The sequence below is a fragment of the Xenopus tropicalis genome, chromosome 8, assembly GCF_000004195.4.
Source record: "Xenopus tropicalis strain Nigerian chromosome 8, UCB_Xtro_10.0, whole genome shotgun sequence".
In the NCBI taxonomy this organism is placed as follows: domain Eukaryota; kingdom Metazoa; phylum Chordata; class Amphibia; order Anura; family Pipidae; genus Xenopus; species Xenopus tropicalis.
In genome coordinates, this window is record NC_030684.2 from 17,221,615 (window position 1) to 17,236,708 (window position 15,094).

General features: G+C 44.2%; 1 long non-coding RNA gene across 6 annotated transcripts in view; it reads right to left on the bottom strand.

Annotated features, from left to right (window-relative positions):
* Positions 1-15,094, bottom strand: part of LOC105945537 — an 88,470-nt gene that overhangs the window by 34,998 nt on the left and 38,378 nt on the right. For 5 of the 6 annotated variants that reach the window (XR_004219649.1, XR_004219648.1, XR_004219643.1 and 2 more), the window contains exon 3: positions 6,466-6,676. This is a non-coding gene — a long non-coding RNA (uncharacterized LOC105945537). Of the gene's footprint in view, positions 1-6,465; positions 6,677-13,800; positions 13,842-15,094 lie in introns of those variants that run through there. The other variant, XR_004219647.1, reaches the window with a different exon arrangement.

A 15,094-nucleotide genomic window follows, 5' to 3' on the forward strand; every position in this document is an offset into this window, starting at 1 on the left:
ATTAATATTTCTCTCCTATTCATTTTCCTTTCTCTCTTTGAAACCAAAATTGGGTTGCTAGGGAAAACTGGACCTAGCAACTAGCTGTCTGTTGAAACGCCAAGACGCTCAGCTGAACAAAAAGCTAAATAATAGGAAAGCTAGAAAATAAAGACTAACTGCAAACTGTTTTGGACTATAACTTTGTACATCACACTTAATGCTAATTTAAAGGTCAACTTCCCCCTTAATAACAGTGGAACAAATCTACAAGCGAAACCAAGAATGCCGCAGGGGTCATTTATAAGCGGAAGTGCGGCATACAAAGTGCCATTTTAAGTAACCATGTTGTATTTTAGCCCAAACTCAGCATTTTTACCCCCCTACAATTCCACATGAGCCGGAGAGATGGTGATGTGCCTGACACAACTGCGGCCCAATGGCGCCACCATCTGGAGAAAGCAGGTATGCGCTCAAACTGAGGTGCAAGTTCCGCAAACGTGCCGGGCTAAAGGGAAGTGCTGGGCAGTTTGGTGCCGGTATGTACAGCATTACATAAGGGTCCGGCCTACAGAGACTCCATCACAATAGCGCATACAATTTATCCCATAGGTCACTTTACCTACAGCAAAATCAATGCACTTACTGCATTTTAAGTAAAGTGACAAAAATATCCCCAACTTTACCGAAGAAAGCCAAATATTTTTGGACACTACACATAAGGGTGAATCTGAACGGGGTAACCATGTCTCTCTACTCCAAACTACTAAGTTGCAAAACTCTTCGTAAATTAGCGTTTTGATGCAGCACCTAAACATCACCTTACAGCTTACATTTTACATCATTTCTCCTTAAAAATGAATGGCAGCGCCACAGGACCCCGAACAGTTTAATGCCTAATGTGCTTAGGATTACAACTATACTCACTATCCCACAGTTACACTCTGTACCCCTGATACCATCTTGCCTTATTATACTCACTATCCCAGTTACACTCTCTACCCCTGATACCATCTTGCCTTACTATACTCACTATCCCACAGTTACACTCTGTACCCCTGATACCATCTTGCCTTACTATACTCACTATCCCACAGTTACACTCTGTACCCCTGATACCATCTTGCCTTATTATACTCACTATCCCAGTTACACTCTGTACCCCTGATACCATCTTGCCTTATTATACTCACTATCCCAGTTACACTCTGTACCCCTGATACCATCTTGCCTTACTATACTCACTATCCTACAGTTACACTGTGTACCCCTGATACCATCTTGCCTTACTATACTCACTATCCTACAGTTACACTCTGTACCCCTGATACCATCTTGCCTTACTATACTCACTATCCCACAGTTATACTATGTAACCCTGACATCATCTTGTCTTACTATACTTAAGAGGTCATATGACTTAATTGGTACCTAATGTGGTTAATATGTACCTAATGGGGCTATAAAACATACAGGGAGCCATAGATACAGAAATGAGGGCAACCAACCTACTATATAAGTATCTACTGTACTGTAATGATTGGAAGGAAGTAGAATATTGCTTTGCTCCAAAGGCCACAATGCAACAGCATGGCTAAAGTCCCTTCAGCAGCTCCGTATTATAATTATTCTTATTCTCTATAGCCGAACAGTCCCTCACTCTGCTGTGCTGTAACTATGCTAACTGTTCAGCAATAGCGACTAAGGATAATGAGAATACGGAGCTGCTGAAGCACAGATGGGTCAGTGAGCTCTAAAGAGAAATATGTGAGCCATAATGAGTCCCGCTCCCACTTTAATATGCCTTTCCCAGTGCCCCCTGTTTCTCACCCCAATGGGCTATGTGCCCAAAACCCCATAGCCAGTTTATCTGCAGTGCCAACATCATGTATAATGCCCACAGGGAACATAGTCAGTATATATGCAGTGCCAACATCATGTATAATGCCCACAGGGCACACAGCCAGTATACATGCAGTGCCAACATTATGTATAATGCCCACAGAGCACACAGCCAGTATATATGCAGCGCCAACATCATGTATAATGCCCACAGGGCACACAGCCAGTATATATGCCGTGCTAACATCATGTATAATGCCCACAGGGCACACAGCCAGTATATATGCAGTGCCAACATCATGTATAATGCCAACAGGGAACACAGACAGTATATATAAAGAGCCAACATCATGTATAATGCCCACAGGGCACACAGTTAGTATATATGCAAAGCCAACACCATCTAAAATGCCCACAGGGCACACAGCCAGTATATATGCAGTGCCAACATTATGTATAATGCCCACAGGGAACACAGCCAGTATATATGCAGTGCCAACATCATCTATAATGCCCACAGGGCACACAGCCGGTATATATGCAGTGCCAACATCATCTATAATGCCCACAGGGCACAAAGCCGGTATATATGCAGAGCCAACATCATGTATAATGACCACAGGGCACACAGCCAGTATATATCAAGAGCCAACATCATGTATAATGCCCACAGGGCACACAGTTAGTATATATGCAGTGCCAATACCATCTATAATGCCCACAGGGCACACAGCCAGTATATATGCAGTGCCAACATCATTTATAATGCCCACAGGGAACACAGCCAGTATATATGAAGAGCCAACATCATGTATAATGCCCACAAGGCACACAGTCAGTATATATGCAGCACCAACATCATATATAATGCCCACAGGGCACACAGTTAGTATATATGCAGTGCCAATACCATCTATAATGCCCACAGGGCACACAACCAGTATATATGCAGTGCCAACATCATGTATAATGCCCACAGGCTACACAGCCAGTATATATGCAGTGCCACCATCATATATAATGCCCACAGGGCACACAGTTAGTATATATGCAGTGCCAATACCATCTATAATGCCCACAGGGCACACAACCAGTATATATGCAGTGCCAACATCATGTATAATGCCCACAGGCTACACAGCCAGTATATATGCAGTGCCAACATCATATATAATGCCCACAGGGCACACAGCCAGTATATATGTAGAGCCAACATCATGTATAATGCCCACAAGGCACACAGTCAGTATATATGCAGTGCCAACACCATCTATAATGCCCACAGGGCACACAGACAGTATATATGCAGTGCCAACATCATATATAATGCCCACAGGGCACACAGTTAGTATATATGCAGTGGCAATACCATCTATAATGCCCACAGGGCACACAACCAGTATATATGCAGTGCCAACATTATGTATAATGCCCACAGGGCACACAGCCAGTATATATGCAGTGCCACCATCATATATAATGCCCACAGGGCACACAGGCGGTATATATGCAGTGCCAACATCATCTATAATGCCCACAGGACACATAGCCAGTATATATGCAGTGACAACATCATGAATAATGCCCACAGGGCACACAGCCAGTATATATGCAGTGCCAACATCATGTATAATGCCCACAGGGCACACAGCCAGTATATATGCAGCGCCAACATCATGTATAATGCCCACAGGGCACACAGCCAGTATATATGCAGTGCCACCATCATATATAATGCCCACAGGGCACACAGGCGGTATATATGCAGTGCCAACATCATCTATAATGCCCACAGGACACATAGCCAGTATATATGCAGTGACAACATCATGAATAATGCCCACAGGGCACACAGCCAGTGTATATGCAGTGCCAACATCATGTATAATGCCCACAGGGCACACAGCCAGTATATATGCAGCGCCAACATCATGTATAATGCCCACAGGGCACACAGCCAGTATATATGCAGCACCAACATCATGTATAATGCCCACAGGGAACACAGCCAGTATATATGAAGAGCCAACATCATGTATAATGCCCACAGGGCACACAGCCAGTATATATGTAGTGCCAACATCATGTATAATGCCCACAGGGCAACAACCAGTATATATGCAGTGCCAACATCATATATAATGCCCACAGGGCACACAGGCGGTATATATGCAGTGCCAACATCATGTATAATGCACACAGGGCACACAGCCAGTATATATGTAGTGCCAACATCATGTATAATGCCCACAGGGCATACAACCAGTATATATGCAGTGCCAACATCATATATAATGCCCAAAGGGCGCACAGCCAGTATATATGCAGTGCCAACATCATGTATAATGCCCACAGGGAACACAGCCAGTATATATGAAGAGCCAACATCATGTATAATGCCCACAGGGCACACAGCCAGTATATCTGTAGTGCCAACATCATGTATAATGCCCACAGGGCACACAGCCGGTATATATGCAGTGCCAACATCATATATAATGCCCACAGGGCACACAGCTGGTATATATGCAGTGCCAACATCATCTATAATGCCCACAGGGCACACAGCCGGTATATATGCAGTGCCAACATCATCTATAATGCCCACAGGGCACAAAGCCGGTATATATGCAGTGACAACATCATGTATAATGCCCACAAAACACATAGCCAGTATATATGCAGTGCCAACATCATGTATAATGCCCACAGGACACACAGCTGGTATATATGCAGCGCCAACATCATGTATAATGACCACAGGGCACACAGCCAGTATATATGAAGAGCCAACATCATGTATAATGCCCACAGGGCACACAGTTAGTATATATGCAGTGCCAATACCATCTATAATGCCCACAGGGCACACAGCCAGTATATATGCAGTGCCAACATAATTTATAATGCCCACAGGGAACACAGCCAGTATATATGAAGAGCCAACATCATGTATAATGCCCACAGGGCACACAGCCAGTATATATGTAGTGCCAACATCATGTATAATGCCCACAGGGCACACAACCAGTATATATGCAGTGCCAACATCATATATAATGCCCACAGGGCACACAGGCGGTATATATGTAGTGCCAACATCATGTATAATGCCCACAGGGCACACAACCAGTATATATGCAGTGCCAACATCATATATAATGCCCACAGGGCACACAGGCGGTATATATGCAGTGCCAACATTATATATAATGCCCACAGGGCACACAGCCAGTATATATGCAGTGCCAACATCATATATAATGCCCACAGGGCACACAGGCGGTATATATGTAGTGCCAACATCATGTATAATGCCCACAGGGCACACAGCCAGTATATATGCAGTGCTAACATCATGTATAATGCCCACAGGGCACACAGCCAGTATATATGCAGCGCCAACATCATGTATAAAGCCCACAGGGCACACAGCTGGTATATATGCTAAAATCTGGTGGACATCTACAATGGAAAAATTGACCGCACTCATCCACCACAAAATGGATATATATGAAAAAATATGGACACCCTGGACCGAAAACCAAAACAATCGACCAACTAACCATATCTAAAAACGGACAATGCCAAGGGAAAATCCCAGACGCTACCTAAATAAAAGGAAAAAAAGAGAAAAGAAAAAAGACCACCCAGATGAAAACGGCAAGGCGAGAGTCCAACCCCCCCCCCTTTACCTCTAACCCTCTATCCAACCCCTATTCTACTTTCTTTAACCCCCATTGTTCCACATATTTTGTATGCATCCTACTTTGTTGTAAAACAACTAATAAAAACAAAGTTTAAAAAAAAAAAAAAAGCCACTTTGGGTAAAGTTTTGTAAAATGGCCCCCCCTGGACCTGCTCCAGAAAAACCACTATTTTTCAACTGCCCCATCGGTGATCGGGGTACACAGACTATTGCATGTGTCAGTTGGATCTCCCCCTCTGCTCTACATTTTGCAGCAAGTAGTCTGTAGGAACCTGAGCCCCTTCTCCCAAGGATTCTCCCTTCGTAAAGGATTCGGCCCAATACCGGGTTTGGAAGGGTTAAATCTCAAAAAAATTTCAGCTTCCGTGTTTACATGTAAAAAAGTCACATGATTTTTCGGATTCGCATTTGGTCCGGCCAGAAACGTGGATTCGGCTGAATCTAAATCCTGCTGAAAAAGGCAGAATCTTGGTTGAATACTGAATCCTAGATTCGGTGCATCCCTAGAAAATACTGCCCTGATGGAAGGTGCCCAACACATGGGTATCATCTAGCATTTTAACCTTTTTTTGTTCTTACTGACATTCTATTCTAAACATTTACTAGATGTATGTGGGCAACAGAAAGAGTAGAGCCGTACCAATTTAGCAAGAAGTCTCACAATCTGAGAAGCACTGAGCCTTCCTAATATTACCTAAGGGATATACAATCTGAGCTGTAATTAGCATCGTTGTATGCCCATTAAACTGCTCCCAGATGTCTCTTTCTTGGAAATAATCCTTTGCCTAAATGGCTTACATGATCAATACCTCCCCCACCGATCAGATAATCCTGGTGCTGGATTTTGTTCCCAAATCTCTACAGATTTCCGTGCGTCATATGATTTGTCAGGAATCTATATTTGCCCAGGCAGCAAACACAGCAATATCGCTCACCTTTTTTAGCTGAGGAAGAACGCCTAACGGGCAAAACAGAGCCAGGCACCCCGCCGAGCTTTAGGCCTCCATTGCCTGCTGTAATCTGCTTCTTCTTGTGCTTGTGCCGTTTTAGCTGGTGTGCAGCCAGGGCTAGGGCGACCGTACTAAGAGCCGTGCCAAAAAGGACCTTTCGAAGACCAGAAGACAGCCTGAGTTGCAAGAATGTGGACTGCAAAGACAAACAATATATAGATTCATTATAATAACCAGCTATGGATTTTGGAAAATAATAAATGTGTCTTGTGACTTTGTGGCAAGCAAGACAAGGGTACTTCAAGGTCAAAGCTCCTAATGCCTTCCCACCCCAAGCATTCAGAAAAGTACGCATTACGTAAATGTGTGTGTATATATATATATATATATTCATGTAAATGCAGCCACTTGCTTTGACCTCTGCAGTTTCCAGGAGATGGGGTGCAGTGACAAAACTAAGGATGCACAAAACCACTACAATACCATATTGATCACTAGTGGCTCAACGGTTAGTATATTGCCTTGTAGTGCTGGGGGTTTGATTTTAACCTGGGCAATAACTGCAAGAAGTTATATAATCTCTCTTCATTCCTAAACTGGCAATCTGTGGGTTCTGGCAAATGCCAGAGGGGCTTCTGTAAGATGCCATAGACTGTCACTATTTATTGGGCCTGTGGGGCTGTTTCTATTTTGAATCCCAATCCAGACCTGTCTCTGTGTGTTTCCTCAGGGCACTCTGCTTTCCTCCCACACCCCCAAAATATACTGGATGGCTAAATGGCCCTTGATAAAACTGACCCTAATATAATAAGGACTTTATAACTAGGGCAATGGTTGGAAACTGTGGGTCTTGAGCCACAAGCGGCTCTTTAGCCCCTTGAATTTGGCTCTTCCAGGTGCGGGTTCGCACATACAGCCATATATTTATTTAGCCCCCACTTTCTACCCCGTGTACCTGTACCAGCATTAGTGTGTAGCCATATATTTATTTAGCCCCCACTTTCTGCCCCGTGTACCTGTGCCGGCATCCAGCATTAGTGTGTAGCCATATATTTATTTAGCCCCCACTTTCTGTCCCGTGTACTTGTGCCAGAAACAAGCATTAGTGTGTAGCCATATATTTATTTAGCCCCCACTTTCTGTCCCATGTACTTGTGCCAGAAACAAGCATTAGTGTGTAGCCATATATTTATTTAGCCCCCACTTTCGATCCCGTGTACCTGTGCCAGCATCCAGCATTAGTGTGTAGCCATATATTTATTTACCCCAACATTCTGCCCCGTGTACCTGTGCCGGCATCCAGCATTAGTGTGTAGCCATATATTTATTTAGCCCCCACTTTCTGCCCCGTGTACCTGTGCCAGCATCCAGCATTAGTGTGTAGCCATATATTTATTTAGCCCCCACTTTCTGCCCCGTGTACCTGTGCCAGCATCCAGCATTAGTGTGTAGCCATATATTTATTTAGCCCCCACTTTCTGCCCCGTGTACCTGTGCCAGCATCCAGCATTAGTGTGAGCTATCCCACAGTTAAACTCTGTACCCCTGATACCATCTTGCCTTACAACTCACTATTCTACAGTTATACTCTATAGGCCTGATACCATCTTGCCTTACTATACTCACTATCCCACAGTTACACTCTGTACCCCTGATACCATCTTGCCTTACTATACTCACTATCCCACAGTTACACTCTGTACCCCTGATACCATCTTGCCTTACTATACTCACTATCCCACAGTTACACTCTGTACCCCTGATACCATCTTGCCTTACTATACTCACTATCCCACAGTTACACTCTGTACCCCTGATACCATCTTGCCTTACTATACTCACTATCCCACAGTTACACTCTGTACCCCTGATACCATCTTGCCTTACTATACTCACTATCCCACAGTTACACTCTGTACCCCTGATACCATCTTGCCTTACTATACTCACTATCCCACAGTTACACTCTGTACCCCTGATACCATCTTGCCTTACTATACTCACTATCCCACACTTACACTCTGTACCCCTGATACCATCTTGCCTTACTATACTCACTATCCCACACTTACACTCTGTACCCCTGATACCATCTTGCCTTACTATACTCACTATCCCACAGTTACACTCTGTAACCCTGACATCATCTTGCCTTACTATACTCACTATCCCACAGTTACACTCTGTACCCCTGATACCATCTTGCCTTACTATACTCACTATCCCACACTTACACTCTGTACCCCTGATACCATCTTGCCTTACTATACTCACTATCCCACACTTACACTCTGTACCCCTGATACCATCTTGCCTTACTATACTCACTATCCCACAGTTACACTCTGTACCCCTGATACCATCTTGCCTTACTATACTCACTATCCCACAGTTACACTCTGTAACCCCTGATACCATCTTGCCTTACTATACTCACTATCCACACTTACACTCTGTACCCCTGATACCATCTTGCCTTACTATACTCACTATCCCACACTTACACTCTGTACCCCTGATACCATCTTGCCTTACTATACTCACTATCCCACACTTACACTCTGTACCCCTGATACCATCTTGCCTTACTATACTCACTATCCACAGTTACACTCTATACCCCTGATACCATCTTGCCTTACTATACTCACTATCCCACAGTTACACTCTGTACCCCTGATACCATCTTGCCTTACTATACTCACTATCCCACAGTTACACTCTGTACCCCTGATACCATCTGCCTTACTATACTCACTATCCCACAGTTTACACTCTGTACCCCTGATACCATCTTGCCTTACTATACTCACTATCCACAGTACACTCTGTACCCCTGATACCATCTTGCCTTACTATACTCACTATCCCACAGTTACACTCTGTACCCCTGATACCATCTTGCCTTACTATACTCACTATCCCACAGTTACACTCTGTACCCCTGATACCATCTTGCCTTACTATACTCACTATCCCACAGTTACACTCTGTACCCCTGATACCATCTTGCCTTACTATACTCACTATCCCACAGTTACACTCTGTACCCCTGATACCATCTTGCCTTACTATACTCACTATCCCACAGTTACACTCTGTACCCCTGATACCATCTTGCCTTACTATACTCACTATCCCACAGTTACACTCTGTACCCCTGATACCATCTTGCCTTACTATACTCACTATCCCACAGTTACACTCTGTACCCCTGATACCATCTTGCCTTACTATACTCACTATCCCACAGTTACACTCTGTACCCCTGATACCATCTTGCCTTACTATACTCACTATCCCACAGTTACACTCTGTACCCCTGATACCATCTTGCCTTACTATACTCACTATCCCACAGTTACACTCTGTACCCCTGATACCATCTTGCCTTACTATACTCACTATCCCACAGTTACACTCTGTACCCCTGATACCATCTTGCCTTACTATACTCACTATCCCACAGTTACACTCTGTACCCCTGATACCATCTTGCCTTACTATACTCACTATCCCACAGTTAAACTCTGTACCCCTGATACCATCTTGCCTTACTATACTCACTATCCACAGTTACACTCTGTACCCCTGATACCATCTTGCCTTACTATACTCACTATCCCACAGTTACACTCTGTACCCCTGATACCATCTTGCCTTACTATACTCACTATCCCACAGTTACACTCTGTACCCCTGATACCATCTTGCCTTACTATACTCACTATCCCCCAGTTAAACTCTGTACCCCTGATACCATCTTGCCTTACTATACTCACTATCCCACAGTTAAACTCTGTACCCCTGATACCATCTTGCCTTACTATACTCACTATCCCAGTTAAACTCTGTACCCCTGATACCATCTTGCCTTACTATACTCACTATCCACAGTTACACTCTGTACCCCTGATACCATCTTGCCTTACTATACTCACTATCCCACAGTTACATCTGTACCCCTGATACATCTTGCCTTACTATACTCACTATCCCACAGTTACACTCTGTACCCTGATACCATCTTGCCTTACTATACTCACTATCCCACAGTTTAACTCTGTACCCCTGATACCATCTTGCCTTACTATACTCACTATCCCACAGTTAAACTCTGTACCCATGATACCATCTTGCCTTACTATACTCACTATCCCACAGTTACACTCTGTACCCCTGATACCATCTTGCCTTCTATACTCACTATCCCACAGTTACACTCTGTACCCCTGATACCATCTTGCCTTACTATACTCACTATCCCAAGTTACACTTCTGTACCCCTGATTACCTCTTGCCTTACTATCCACTATCCCACACTTAACTCTGTACCCCTGATACCTCTGCTTACATACTCACTATCCCACAGTTACACTCTGTACCCCTGATACCATCTTGCCTTACAATACTCATCCCACAATTACACTCTGTACCCCTGATACCATCTTGCCTTACTATACTCACTTATCCCAGTTACACTCTTTACCCCTGATACCATCTTGCCTTACTATACTCACTATCCCTTACACTCTGTACCCCTGATACCATCTTGCCTTACTATACTCACTATCCCAGTTACACTCTATACCCCTGATACCATCTTGCCTTACTATACTCACTATCCCAGTTACACTCTATCCCTGATACCATCTTGCCTTACTATACTCACTATCCACAAGTTACACTCTGTACCCCTGATACCATCTTGCCTTACTATACTCACTATCCCACAGTTACACTCTGTACCCCTGATACCATCTTGCCTTACTATACTCACTATCCCACAGTTACACTCTGTACCCCTGATACCATTTTGCCTTACTATACTCACTATCCCACAGTTACACTCTGTACCCGATACCATCTTGCCTTACTATACTCACTATCCCACAGTTACACTCTGTACCCCTGATACCATCTTGCCTTACTATACTCACTATCCCACGTTACACTCTGTACCCGATACCATCTTGCCTTACTATACTCACTATCCAGTTACACTCTGTACCCCTGATACCATCTTGCCTTACTATACTCACTATCCACACTTACACTCTGTACCCCTGATACCATCTTGCCTTACTATACTCACTATCCCAGTTACACTTGTTGAACTCTGCTTCTGTCCTCTTGTCACTTACAATCTTGCCTTACTATACCTCACTATCCTTACTCTAATTACACCCCTGATACCATCTTGCCTTACTATACTCACTTATCCACAGTTACACTCTGTGCCCTGATACCATCTTGCCTTATACTCACTATCCCACAGTTACACTCTGTACCCCTGATACCATCTTGCCTTACTATACTCACTATCCCACAGTTACACTCTGTACCCCTGATACCATCTTGCCTTACTATACTCACTGTCCCACAATTACACTCTGTACCACTGATACCATCTTGCCTTACTATACTCACTATCCCAGTTACACTCTATACCCTGATACCATCTTGACTTACTATACTCACTATCCCACAGTTACACTCTGTGCCCCGATACCATCTTGCCTTACTATACTCACTATCCCACAGTTACACTTCTGTACCCCTGATACCATCTTGCCTTACTATACTCACTATCCCACAGTTACATTCAGTACCCCTGATATAATCTTGCCTTACTATACTCACTATCCCACAGTTATACTCTGTACCCCTGATACCATCTTGCCTTACTATACTCACTATCCCACAGTTACACTCTGTACCCCTGATACCATCTTGCCTTACTATACTCACTATCCCACAGTTTATACGCTGTACCCCTGATACCATCTTGCCTTACTATACTCACTATCCCACAGTTACACTCTGTACCCCTGATACCATCTTGCCTTACTATACTCACTATCCCACAGTTACACTCTGTACCCCGGATACCATCTTGCCTTACTATACTCACTATCCTACAGTTACATTCAGTACCCCTGATACCATCTTGCCTTACTATACTCACTATCCCACAGTTACACTCTGTACCCCTGATACCATCTTGCCTTACTATACTCACTATCCCACAGTTACACTCTGTACCTGTGGGATACACATGCCCTGTGGACATCATGTATAATGCCCACAGTGCACATAGCCAGTATATATGCAGTGCCAACATCATGTGTAATGCCTACAGGGAACACAGACAGTATATATGCAGTGCCAACATCCTGTAAAATTCCCACAGGGCACAAAGACAGTATATATGCAGTGCCAACACCATGTATAATGCCCACAGGGCACACAGCCAGTATATATGCAGTGCCAACAACATGTATAATGCCCACAGGGCACACAGAAAGTATATATGCAGCGCCAACACCATGTTTAATGCCCACAGGGCACATAGTCAGTATATATGCAGTGCCAACATCATGTATAATGCCCACAAGGCACACAGACAGTATATATGAAGCGCCAACACCATGTATAATGCCCACAGGGCATACAGACAGTACATATGCAGCGCCAACACCATGTATAATGCCCACAGGGCACATAGTCAGTATATATGCAGTGCCAACATCATGTTTAATGCCTACAGGGAACACAGACAGTATATATGCAGTGCCAACATCATGTATAATGCCCACCGGGCACACAGACAGTATATATGCAGTGCCAACACCATGTATAATGCCCACAGGGCACATAGCCAGTATATATGCAGCGCCAACATCATGTATAATGCCCACAATGCACACAGCCAGTATATATGCAGTGCCAACATCATGTATAATGCCCACAGGGCACACAGCAAGTATATATGCAGTGCCAACATCATGCATAAGGGAAACAGGGAGTTTAAAGGGTGGGCAGTGGGGATTGAGAGAGAAATTGGTATCAAAAGGTTAATAGTGCCATGTCTGGGGGCAGAGGAAAAGGAGGCTTTGTAAATGTGTAGCAGGAAATGATAAACTATTAATGGGTTAGGGCACCGCCACACAGGGCGTTTTCTTACCCATGATAAACTGAGATACCGCGGGTGAAGAAACGTCCCTAGTTCCCTTCTCACAGGCAATAATGGAAATCGCCAGTGGGGAAAACTACAATACGCTTCCGCTTTCCTAAGTTGCCTCGCGGGGGATCGCGTGTACGTTTCCCCCCAGTGATTTACATTATTGCCAGTGGGAAAGCATTTTCAGGAGAGCAGTCGCCGGCGGTAGGCGCAGATGTGGGCGACTAATCTCCTAGTGTGCCATCATCCTTACCAGGGAGTTGGTAGGGGGCAGAGGCAGAGGAGGCTGAAGAGAGACAGCAGGGAGCAAACACACTGCTAAGGGTTAATATAGAGGGATTTCTCTCCATACTCACCCCCTGCAGCTCCTCTCTGATCCTCCTTCTCTCCTGCTCATGGTATGTGCCCCCACCTGTATAGTCTGGCCAGAAATGGGCCCCTACCCTGATGTACCGCTCCATTAACTCCACACATGCTGGTACGATCCTTGGAAAAAGGAGAATAAACATTCCATTAACTCCACACATGCTGGAAAGATCCTCAGAAAATGGACAATAAGAATTCCACCAACTCTGCACATGCCAAAATGTTGTTGGAAAATGGGAAATAAATAGTCCATTAACTTCTCACATGCTGGTACGATCCTTGGAAGATGGGGAATAAGCAGTCCATTAACTCCAGAAATGCCTGAAAGACTGGGAAATGGACACTTTGTTAACACCACACAAAATACACTAATTATACACACAGTGAGAAGCAGTGAGAACCATAGAGTCAAACCCATTAAATACAATGATCTCTGAAACCCCAGACCCCTTACCCTTCCAAAAAGCAGGTCTCCTGTAGGCTGCCTTATGTTGTACCTGAAGATCTCAGCATGATAGAGTTCAGAAAGGGGTCAGAAATCTTTTTTTGCCAAATGTTCTGAGTAGCCCCACCTTGTGGTAGGCAGGAGAATAGCACCCAAGCAGGAGAAACCCCTATAGCTCTTATGAGACTTGGGCCCTTTTGCCTATTGGTGCCTACACACCAATATTACAACTAAAAAAAATATATATTAGTTGGTCCAAGAATAAAAATGGAAATGGTAGAGTGAATTATTTGCAATGTGAAAAGTGTAATTCAGAAATAAAGTACCCCATACCTATCAAGTCGGAATCCTTTTAGTAGTAGAAATGAGGTGCCAACTAGTGATGAGCGAATATGTCCTGTTTCACCAAAAATTAGCAAACCGGTAATTCTTGACATGCAGACGTGATGTATTTTTACGCAGGCAACTCTTTTTCCTGCAGCACAACTTTTTTGTTGTGCAACTTATTTTTTCTCACTCAAAAAAACATTTAACCCTTTTACTGTTGTTTGGCAGATAAAGATTCTTTCTGGAGAGGCGCTGCAGAGGGTTTCTAGCGATGACAGCTCCCTGGGCAACGAGCCAGGCGGGCTGTCATGTCGGCTCTGTGACGTGATCGTCGCACGATCGCATCGCGTCTGCTGCTTGGTTCCGCTTCCTTCTTCCCCCCAGCGCCGGCCCACTGACTTCCTGCACATGGAGGACTAGGACTGTAGCACCGAGGACCAGGCACGCTTCAGGACAGGACACTTACACACACTTACCCACATTTACACACACATACAGCACACAATTTAGAT